Below are 12143 nucleotides of genomic sequence, written 5' to 3' on the forward strand. Positions count from 1 at the left end.
ATCAGTATAAGCTGTTTAAGGAATTGTTCATTTGAAGTTATCCACTGAACTTAAATAAAGGCCAAACTTCAACATTCTTTATCAAGTTGGAACATTTTCTAAGTTTATAGGAAAACTAACTTTAATTTGTTTGTTCCATTCATGTGTTTGAAATGGGCGTTGTTGCCAAACAAGCCGTTGGATATGAGTGGGTTCTCCAGCTGATGCCCCGGCTGATCCCCTGGCTAAAATGGAGGGAAAATGCTGCTCACCTGGTTCACCACCCAGGTAATAAATGGTGTGGACCTACCAGCACTAGGCCAGCCTCCTCACATTTTTGCTCAAAATAGACCTTAAAATCTATCACACAAAATTGTATGCATGTGGAACAGATTTGTGGAAAAGGACAAAAATATCCTTTTTCATTATAAGAGTTTTTTTTTTTTTTTTATCAAACAGCTATTTTCAGCTTCTCCCCTAAATATTAAAGCATAACAAATGCTGCAAAGTGTAGAAATATTATAAGTAGATATCTTCTCACACTTGACAGAACTCAACGCTTTTAAATGAAAAGTTGACTAAGCTGATGTTCTGACTTTTTTAAGTTTTTTTGTTTTTTAAGTGCAGGCAGACATAATTTGTACAGAAATGTTAGATTTAATTTTCAGACCATATGTAATATACGTGTTAGCACGCGAGGCTTGTAATAGCATGAGAAAATGCAAGAAATGAAACTGCATTGAAAGTCAGGTCAGTCAAAACTTTTAAAAACTCTGGCCTCTAAAGGGTTAATAACTCTTCTACCGTTTGGAGAATTTTTTCCTGTCCAGATGCTTGTATCTGTCATGGTGTCTTCTTACATTTTGTTCTTTCATTACAACAACACTGTCTCCACACAGAAGACACACACCTTTGTCCTTTACATCCACAAACATATAGCCTACTCTGTTTTCAAAGTTCAGTTTTTGTTTAGCCATGTTTGGGGGAGAGGGATTGTTGACAAAGATGAGTAACTCCTTCTAGTTACTAGAAAACTTGTACATGCTTGCAGGCCGTGATTAGGTGCGTTTCCATTACCCCAAGAATTTTGCAAAACCTAAATATTGCGATAAAAAACTGGTAATGGAAAGACCAAAATTTAATAGTGATTAGATAAAATCAAAGGCAATTCATTCATGGGCCAAAACTTTCACATTCTGCATTTGCACTTTTATCAACATGCAGCTTTACTTTTAGTTGGGAGGCTTGGAGCCATGCGGGGTGGAGCGGAGGGGGCCATTCAGTGGTCTCCTTGGATGCACCCCATGGCGACTCGCCTCTCAGTTTTAATTGCACCGAGACACCAAAACACAAGAAACACAACACACAAACAACACCTGGGGGGCATGGCATGCGGTGCATGTCGGGCAGGGCCACTTAGGTGGCCCGGCTCCCGGCTCATTGCGGTCACTGCCCCTCAATTTTAATTGCACACAACACACACTACATAAACAGGGAGAGGGTATTGGGGACCTCTCACACCCCTGTTCCCCCTGTGTGTGGCTGGGGGCGAGTGGGGGGAGGTGGTTGCCCAGGGGCCGGGTCCAGGGGTGGCTGCGCTGGTGGGCTGCTGGCTCTGTGGGTGTTGGGTCAAGGTGGGGGGTGCTTGGGGCTTGCTGTCTTTTGGTCCGCCTGGGGTGTCCCCCACGGGGCATGGTGGGTGGGTTATGTGTGATGTGACTGTGTGATGGTGAGTGCTTGCGGGTACGGCACAGTTGAGGGTGTGAGTGTGGGGTTATACGGGGTGCAGACTGGAGTAGGTGGGGGGTGGGGGGAGGGGGTCGATGGCGCCCTGGTTCCTGGGGTGTGCGGCTGGAACATTGGGGTGTTTGCTGGCCTACGCCGGGTGGCTGTCTGGGGGGGCCTGGTCCTCCTAGGCATGTTGCGGGCCCTCTGCCTTTGTGGGGTGGGGCGGCCACCTCTGGGCTCCTGGGGCCCTGGGCCCTTCGCTTGGGCTGCCCTGGATGGCCGGTCCCTGGCGGGGCCGGCGGCTGCTGATCTTGGCCCACTGGGACCTGTGCCCCAAGACCGTGGGGGGCTCTTGCTGGGGCTCTTCTCTGCTGCCCTTCGGGTGGGGCTGGAGTCGTCTTCGTGGTGGGGTAGCTTGGGTTGGTGCTCCGGGGCTGCTGCTGAGGGCCCGGGTCTCTGGGCTGCCCTGGTCTGCCTCTGACCTCCGTAGAGGCGTGGTCGCATTTGCACGATCTCACTCACCACTCTTCATCACTGATCACTCCTTATTCCTCATGCTCTGCATGCTGACACAGTCACTGAGTTGTCCAGTGGGTTTTTATACTAAGAGGTAATTCTTTTTTTTATTTTTCCTGTGAGTTAGTATCTTAGTTAGTAGGTTATTATTTAAAAACTCTTAATGACTAGCAGCTCTGTTTTTTTGTGTGTGTGTTTCTGTTTTTGTTTTTGTAAAAGTTGTAGGAAATTTTCTGGTGTGTTCATGTACAGGTGTAACAGTTTGTTGTCTGGTGATGGTGTGGATTAAAGGGTCGAATCCTTCTGCCTGTGATCTTTTTGTCTCCTTTCTTCTTTCCCTTTTGCTCTTTTTGCTATTTACCATCTTTTTTTGTCCCCTCCGGTCAGGTCCAGCAAGATTACATAGATTCCTTGATTCAAAGTAAATACATAAATAAATGAATCAGATTATCAAGAGGAGCCTTACCCATAGGCTTCCCCTTGGCAGAGCAAATTTGTTTAGCATGATACAGCAACCAGATTATCATTTTGCTTGCTATGATGCTGGACAGAACAAGTAAAAAAAAAAAAAAAACAAAAAAAAAAACATACAGCTTTACTGAGGAAAACAAACATTTTAACAAGCACATTTCAAAAGACAATTTTAGAGTATTTGTGCAAAGATAGCAAACAGTAGAGTTGGGGGAATGATGATGTTTCTGCCTTATTCCTATATTTTCACAGTTACTTTGTGCATGAACAACATCATTAACATAAATAATGTTTAATGTCTAATTATGCCATTAATGCACACATTACGGCCACCTGCTGGTCTGGCATGATTAGCTATTATTTATTTGGAATTATTTTTTTGTTCTATTTTTGTTATTTCTATTTCTCTCTTATATTTAACAGGGAAACATAGTATTAGTTTAAAAGAGTCCCCCATTTACTTAGTAGTAACCAGAAGTGGAGAATTAACTTGTACAGGTTGGTGCTCAGATGACCTGAAACTCGTGAGAGAGCTGTGATAAGCTGGTTTTCTGTGCTACTGTCCTTCTTATTTTCTCATTAACATCACCATTCATCTAGAAAAGACTTTCCATAAACCAAGAAGCTAAATGTGACAAACAGGTTGCTGCTTTGCCAGACGTGCAAGCTGTTTGCTGTGTTGCTTAACTCCAGGACATCTCATTGTTTTTAAAGGGTTGTCATGGTAACTTGTTTACAGATCATCTCCTTGCTGTTTTAAAGCTTTACTACATTCTTATTTTTATATTGATTCATATATGTGGAGGTTGTGTTTATGTCAGCCTGGGTTTGACTTCAGAGGATGATGTTTAGTCCATGAATTATGAGCAATATCACATAGTTTTTATTTTTCTAGAAATAACATTTATTCTTTGGCCAGCACCAAACATCTCATTACAAATAGTAATGTTGTGAAAACTAAAATATTCAGCAGAACAGTGCAATCATTTTTAAAAATCTTTCTCACCAGGTGTGTGTGTGTGTGTGTGTGTGGGTGTGTTTGGGGCACACTCAACGTGACTAATAGAAATCCCAACTGGATCTTAACCCTTTGGTGCATGAATTATTACAAAACAGTACCCCTTTTTTTTAAATAAAATATTTTACCTCTACAGACATGCACATTGATGCTTTTCTGTATTTTAAGCTTTTTTTTTACTTTTACTCAGTTTGTTGATTCTTCTATTTGATCTATGAAAATATTTATAAAATAACATCTTGTCATATTAGTATAATACAAATTTTCTATAAAAACACCTGGATCATTTTCTAGTCCTGTTTATCACTGAGGCAAACTTGGTAATTACAATGTATGTATATATACTATATCAAATTCATTTATTATTTATACGTGGCAGAGTATTGGTGACTCACTAATGTCCAGTGAAGATGCTAATGTACAATCCACACCCATGCATCCGTTTAAAAACAGCCTTTAAATATGTGTCCTCTGTAGTGGACACTATGCATCAAAGGGTTAATAACATGCAGACTTTTAACTGTATACTGTATATATGAGTATAACTGAAAGAGATCCTAATCTTTTATATATACATATAGATCAAAACCATGATGTGATTACTAAGGGCCACACACGCATAGATTCAGACCACTGCTGCACGCGACACATGACGTCCTGTTTAGATGCTCCTGAAGCATTTCCTGCTGAAAACCGGCCTGTTGTCTGACTTTTTATCTTCAGGATGCAGCACTTCCTGCCTACCACAGCTGTTTTCAACTGTTTGTACATTCAGTGCTGGACTTTCAGGTTGTTTTTTTCTTGGCGTGCACACACGTATGTGAATGTGGTCCTTGTTGTTTTGTTAGTAACTGTTTCAGAGTCCTTGAACATGCATACTCTCTCTCAGGCCTTGTGTTTTGTCTCCTTGATGACCTGTGGCAGTTGTAAATGCTCCGGTTTGAATCCATGCTTTCAAGTTATTTCCTGACCATCTGAATGTGGAGCTGAAATGGAGACTCATCAGACCAGACATTTTTCCATCTTCTATCGTCCTGTTTTGGTGAGTCTGTGTGAATTGTAGAATCAGTTTCTTGTTCTTAGTTGACAGGACAGACACCCGATGTGCTCTTCTTCTGTTGTCATCTGTTTTAAGTTTGGGCCATTTTCAGACCATTCTCTGTAAACTCTAGAGATGCTTGTGTGTGGTGAGTGAAAACCCCAGATCAACAACCAGAAAATGCCATTTTTATCTTATGCCACGTTCAAGGTCACCTGATGAAGTGGACCATGAGTGTAGTTACATTAGGTGATTTCAGATTTAAGGAAACTAACCTAACTTTCCAGAAATGTGTTAAATTTTTGGAGGAAGATGGCATTGTCTGCCAGGAAGTTGAATAAACAAATCCAACAAAACAGACTAAATACCAGTTTGACATTAAAATCAGTTTTTCTATTTGTTTTCTTTAAATATAGCCAACCAGTACTGAACCGATGGGCAGTGCCACAACATACTAACCACATGTATCATGGCTTGTATATTTTCCAGCAATATCTTTTACAAAAACTGATGCGATCCAAGTTAAGTTTTCATCAGGAAAATGTATGTCTTTATGCTGAACCACACTGAAGGTTTTAAAGTAAAGAAGTTGACCATATTAACACACCTACACCATATCAAATAAATCCCCTTTGCATTTAACTGAATAGGCCTCCTGTTGTTTTTCTTGTAATATGCTTCCTGGGCTGTTACAGATGACTTTGAAGTGATTTGTTTTTATTTGAGGAATTAAGATAATTACTTAACCTGAGGGAAAAATGTCTCCAAATGTCCTCGAAAGGCCAGCATGTGTCTGTAAATGTCTGAATGTGTCTATAAAATGCTCAAGCACTAAAATGATCTGAGTATTCAGTAAAATACCTCAAATCTGATTCCTAAAGATCCAAACACAGATACCAAAAATAACAGGTGAATCAGTGTAAATACCAGCTCATAAATCACAGCTGACCTACATAGTCTTACCTGAGATGTGATTAAGATGCTCTGCACGTAACAACAAGCTGGTACGAGTATTACAAGCTTAAATATCTCCACACCCAAAACTGTTTACAAGTAACAGTTAATTTTTTTCAGAGACCAACAGTTTCCTCTGAAAACCATGAGTCACTTTGATTTCCAAATACTTTGTTTTATTTTTTAATAGTTCAGTCTCACAGCATCTCAGTACAACACTGTTTCATTCCGAGGGTTTAACATAGGTATGTCATCTGAGTTTTTAACAAGAAAGCCAGGCCCCTCACCACATTCACACATCTCCATGTAGGAGTAAAAAAAATCTGCTGTGTTTGTATGGATGGTCACATTGATGCCACATCTGTCGGCAGGGAAAACATCTGCAACTAGCTGCAGTATAAACACTTTAATAGTACTTACAGAAAAACAGGTATTTTCAGCAAATTATCCTGAAAGCGAGTTACAAACTTATTTTATAGAAAATTCTATTAAAATTTAAATGAGTTATGATGAGTAGCTCCTAACATGATGTTTAGGTCTTTCCAAAAACAATGATTATGAAAAGGAGCAAACTGGTATAACTATTATATTTGAATATTTATACATGTATAAAAGTGTTTAACAGATTATTTATATTTGTACATATGGTCCACATCCAAACACAGTTTGGGATACAGTGGAGCTTTTAATGAAAATGTCTTACACAGTAATAAAGATTCTCAGTCAAAGGTTGCTACACAGACTAAAAAGCAGTTGGATTTTTTTTTTTTTTTTTAGGTTATAATATCAGATTTTGTGTTTACATGTCAGGGCACCTAGCCAATATGGCGCCGGTACGAACCTGCTAACAGGACTTTTAACATGCTGACACATTAATGGACAGCTACCAAATACAGTGAGGTGAGGAGTGTTTACAACATGTAGAAAACGCTGCTTTGTAAAACAACACAAAAGAAAACATCATAGTCACTGGTTTGAGACCTGACCTGGTGGGACTTCATGTTGGAGTAACAACTTAAAAAATGAGGTGTTTTTTTGCCGAAGAATAGGGAATTTTTCCGTATTTAGGACACTGTTGATGGAAATGATCCAATCAACTCAAAGCCTGGTCTAAAACCAGTAACAATTTCGCTGGACAGTTTGCTCCTGTTTTACGTATCAGTGTTCTCCATCCCTCATTCTGATACCTCCTATAGTCAGCCAGTAACTGTACATAATAATAATAATAATAATAATAACTTTATTTGTATAGCACTTTTTGAAACAAAGTTACAAAGTGCTTCACAGCATTTAAGAATACATACATCATATTCTGTTAAAGGTGCAGCATGTAACTAAGTTAGTGAAAAATTAGTATATGATGTAAGGCTGTTTCTATTGGTCTCTAATGACTTCACCAAAATAATTTGTGATTTATTCTTGGGAATTAACAGTTTATATCTACTTACCATGGGGCTGCCATATTTGTGCCACTATTTGTACTACGTTGTCTTTGAGAGAACAAACAACTCTGTGTGAGGTGAGAACCCTCTGAGCTTTAAAACTGCAGTACCAGCTTTGTTCAGGTACTAGAACACAGACTGGGATAAGCAATTCCTTAAAAGCACCATAGAAGAAGACAGTACACATGTACACAATGCTGAACTAGTTACCTGAAGTGCAGTGATTGCGACACCTGAGACCACTGAATCTACTCACAGATGAAAACATGTTTATGTCTAGAAGAATTTCATTTCTATGTCCATCTTTACCACTAGATGTCAGTAATCCTTACACTACCTTTAAACCAAAGAGACAGACATGGACATTTTTTTATGTTATTTTATCATCATGAGGTGTTTATATATCTACTGTATTTTGATAGAGTGAAATGTTTGTTATGTTGGGACTGTTAACAAGATTTGTACCGTAGACTTCTATTAAAACCTCAAACCACCTGCTTTGAAGTAGGACTATGTACTTTCTGACCTTTAAAACTCAATTCTGACAGTGGTACATTCTGTACATTCCTGGAGCTGGTTGCCCTGCAGCGTTTCGAAGCTTAGAAAATGCACTTTACAACTTTCAGGTTTCAGACTGGGACCACAGGTGACAGCTGAGTATTGTTTTTTTTAACCCATGTTAATGTGCTTTTTTTATTTTTATTTATTTGTTTTTTGCATTTCCCAAAAATGCATTTCTTTTTTCTCTCTCTCTTTTGATGAACTTAGGTCCATGTTGCTCTTTTGTTCAGCAGCTTGCAGTACTAGAGTTTTCAGCAACTCTAATCAGCCTCCTGGCTGAGCATGTCTCTTAGGTCTAGAGAATCTTTCAACAGAGGGCGATTTTGACAGTTTGGAAGGTCTCACAGCAGCTGGTGATGCTGTCAGACCACAGTCAGGGTTTTCAGGTCCACTGTTCGTTAGCTCTATAGATTCAGCCGAGTCCTGCTGAACCGTCTCTTGAACTGCAGCGTCCTTTTTAGTCCGCTGTAGTTGAATATTTGTGCGATTCCTCCTCAGAGACAATCCATTCTCTGTCTGGATCTTGTAGTGAGGGTGGAGCAGCTTCCTCTTCCACCTTTCTCTGTTGTTTCGATGTGCCTGTAGAGATGTCCATGAGACGCAACACACCTCCAGGCTTCAGCAAAGGCAGGTGTTTTTCCAAAGATCATACAGCTCTTTTTGTTTAAAGTTTTGTTCCTCTTTTGCTTTTCTGACTTTGTGTGTGCTTCTGGGCATCAATAAGTCCTCATTTATTAGTAAGTTCTAGCGAATGTGCCTAGCCATCAGCATTTGGGCTAGTGATTGTCTGTTCTGTAGGAGGTGTGCTCTAGTAGATCAGTAGGCTTTTCTGAAAGTCATCTCTGTGCGTTGATTTTTTCATCATGTGTTTTACAGTTTTCACAGAGCTTTCTGCCAAGCCACTGGATTGGATAGGTTAGACTTGATGTAGAGCAGGGGTGGCCAACGTCGGTCCTCAAGAGCCACAATCCTGCAGGTTTTCCATGCATCCCTGCAACAACACACCTGACTCAAATTAAATGAATCCAACAGCCTATAAGGATTTGCACAATGACTCATTAGTTTGAGTCAGGTGTGTTGGTGCAGGGATGCATGGAAAACCTGCAGGATTGTGGCTCTCGAGGACCGACGTTGGCCACCCCTGATGTAGAGTGTTAAAACACCCATTCTTTGTCCAAAAACAGTTCACATGGGACGCCATGTCTGGCAAAGACAGTTTTGAGGTAGCTAATGATTGCATGCTCGATGTTGACTCCAGCGTTCCAACTTCATGTCGAACTCGATGTCCTCATGTTCCTCTTTATCCACGGCTCTAGACAAAGTGTTGGTGGTGTACATGTATTTTCCTCGTACGTATATATCGTGCACGTATTTTTGTAGCTTAATTAACATGTGCTGTATCTGTACAGTACAGTCATTCAGAGGTTTGGATATAATGGACACCAATGGTTTAAAATCAGTTTCCACTTCAAAAGTTTGAACATAGCGTATTGATGGAAATGCTAACATGCATACATGCTTGCTAACAGCTTCTTTTCAACTTGAGCATACCTAGACTTAGCACTTGTCAAGGCACTGGATGCACGAACAACAGATAGCTGTGTTATTGTGTTTCTGCAGCTGCTCCTCTCCCAGGCCATACTGTGATGCATCTGCTGAGATCCTGGTACTCCTCTCTGTGTCATATAACCTTAATACGGGTGTCAGAGTCTCTTTCAGTTTCAGAAAACATTGATCGCATGGGACCAGATCCATTCACTCTTTTGTTCGAGAAGACTCCTGGGAGGTGCTGAAAATGCTAACAGTTGTGAGACAAACTCGGTGAAATAGGTGACCATCCCTAGGAACTGTCTGACCTCATCTTTGTTGGTTGGTCCTTTCATGTTGCTGATTGCTGATGTTTTTCTCAGGTCTGGCTTCACCCCCTCTTCGCTGACATCCCCCACAAAGGTAAGTGTTTTCACTCCGAACTCACATCTTTAAGTTTCAGATTCATTTCTCTTGTCTGACACTTGTATCAGTCTTTTGTCATGTTCTTCTCGTGTAGTCCCCCAGACTATGATGTCATCCATCTTTGTCTCTACTCCTGGCATGCACTCAAAAAGAGTCTTATGGTAGACTTCACCTGCTGACAAAATACTGTAGGGAAAACGAAAAAACCCGTGCCTGTCCTAAAACTATCCTCGTCTAGCCTCAGCTGCCAGAAACCTCTCGAAGCGCCTATTTTACTAAACTGTTTAGCTCCAACAAACTTTGCCACAGTTTCTTCTCTGGTTGGTAACTAGAAATGTTCTCTTTTGATTGCTTTAAGTCTCTTGGGTCCAAGTACGTTCTCAGAGCACCTGTTTTCTTTTGCAGAATATCCAGCGAGCTGACCCATTCAGTTGGCTCGTCTCTTTACTGGATGGCCTCTAATTTTTCCATCTTTAAGCGTTTCATCATCACACTCTGCTCCACTTGTTACTAGATAGTCTTTGCTTAAAGTGCTGCCAGTCATCAGCAGGATTACCAATCAATTGCATGAAAGTTGGCAGAATAACTTACCTATGACTGCACGTCAGGGTACCGTGACTTCAACAGCCCCGTTGCTGCTGGTTGTCCTCCGATTTGGGCATGAGAAATTTTCTCTTGACATAGAAAAAGCACCAGTACATCTCTACATCACAAAAAACTAAACCTGGTTTTACACTGTAGTGGGCATTATGAGACATTCTTTTTACCCAAAAAATCAGTTTAAAAAAAAATTAATTAAAAGAAATACAAATTTTATCAGCAGTATATGTGGTTTTCATCACAACTAAGTAAGATTGTGTTGTTTACAGCTCAAAAACACATTTTTGGGGTGCATTACCCTTTTAAATTATTATCCACATTACTTTCTCCAAGTCTTAACTTTTTCAGTGGCTAAAAAAGAAACACTAAACAAGCACAGTCAATTTATTTTTTTCAGATCAAACCCTGAATGTTTGACTAGTGATGAGTCAGGAAACTTGATCTGACTTCTGGTTGTGACAGAAATAGAAACACAATCGAACTTGTTGTGTTTGCAGAGTTCCCCACTGGGTGCGGTGCATTCTGCAGGCTGCGGTTTGGCCTCTGTTGCAGAGGAATGTGTTGAGATTTATTGAAGGCAACAAAGATATGTTGCATCTGTTTGTGGCTTTAGTGGCTCAACAGTCAGAATGTATAGTTTCAGCCAAGATGATGAAGAAAAGATTTTTTTTTTTAATCTATGACTGGGTAAAGAGATTACCATGGTAGATTAATTAAGAACAGTCTATTCCATTGTTTTGAGAATTGTATATTATACTAAAATAAATGTCTTTACCTTTCTCCACAGAACTAATCAGAACCAGGTCTTTGATTGTATTGTGATGCCGCTGGTTATCCCCATCCACCTCCTTTTTTTTGGCCATAGTTGGTACCTCTAGCACACCCATCTATAGGTGACATCTGACTCGAGTCAGTTGTCACCTATAGATGTGTTTGCAGTGTTGAGAGGAACCGGTTTGATGGTCTAAGGACTGGGTCTCTGCTTTTTGCAGATGACATTGTTCTGTTGGCTTCATAGGGCCATGGTCTCTAACTCTCACATGAGCAATTTGTGGACGAGGTTGGGGTGAAAATCAGCACCTTCAAATCCAAGACTGATTCTCATCTGGAAAAGGTGGAGCGTCCTCCCCAGGTCAAGAATGATACCCTGGCTCAAGCAAAGGATGTTCAAGTATCTCAGGATCTTGCTGACGAGTGAGGGGAGGGTGGAGCGGGAGAATAACAGGTGGAGCGGCCTGCAGTGACGTGAACGCTTCATCAGTCTATCATAGTGATGATAGAGCTGAGCTGAAAGGTGAAGCTGTGGTGTGGTGGAGGGACTACAGTATGTCTCGCAGAAGAAGTTGCCTGGGACAGGGAAGTCTGGGCTTCTCTGCTAAGGCTGCTGCCCCTGCAACCCAACCTTGGAAAAGCAGCAGGAATGGATGGATGGATGGATGGATGGATGGATGGATGGATGGATGGATGGATGGATGGATGGATGGATGGATGGATGGATGGACAATTTATTTATATGGAATAATCTAATTAAATTACCCCCCAGTAAGAAACAGTATTTTTCTCCTTCCCTCTTAAAGCCATCTGTGTTCTTGTGTATCATTCTTTCAAATTTTATATCAGATTGTGTTGCTTCAGCGCTGAGGTAAAAAAGCAACATCCACCTCCACACTGCACAGCTTAAATGTCTCATGGGGGTCAGACAACCCAGCTGTTGGTGTTGTTGCCAAGGTAACGCACATTCATGACTTTGGTTGTAGCTTCTGAGAAAGAAAAAGACTTTCTCAAGAGTGGGAATGTTATTTATTAATTTAAGTCCATTTATTTGTATCTGTATCCATTTTCTATAACTGTGGCTCAGTTATCTCAAGTGTCTCTCAAAGTT

At 40.6% G+C, this 12143-nt stretch overlaps 1 long non-coding RNA gene across 1 annotated transcript; it reads left to right on the forward strand.

The window, feature by feature from the left end:
* Positions 1-4646: 4646 nt before the first annotated feature.
* On the forward strand, positions 4647-11705 carry LOC121636178. The gene is made up of 3 exons (XR_006009677.1): positions 4647-4754; positions 9619-9658; positions 11049-11705. It is a non-coding gene; the product is annotated as an uncharacterized LOC121636178 (long non-coding RNA).
* The last annotated feature ends 438 nt before the right edge of the window (positions 11706-12143 follow it).

The sequence above is a fragment of the Melanotaenia boesemani genome, chromosome 3 (genome assembly GCF_017639745.1).
Source record: "Melanotaenia boesemani isolate fMelBoe1 chromosome 3, fMelBoe1.pri, whole genome shotgun sequence".
In the NCBI taxonomy this organism is placed as follows: domain Eukaryota; kingdom Metazoa; phylum Chordata; class Actinopteri; order Atheriniformes; family Melanotaeniidae; genus Melanotaenia; species Melanotaenia boesemani.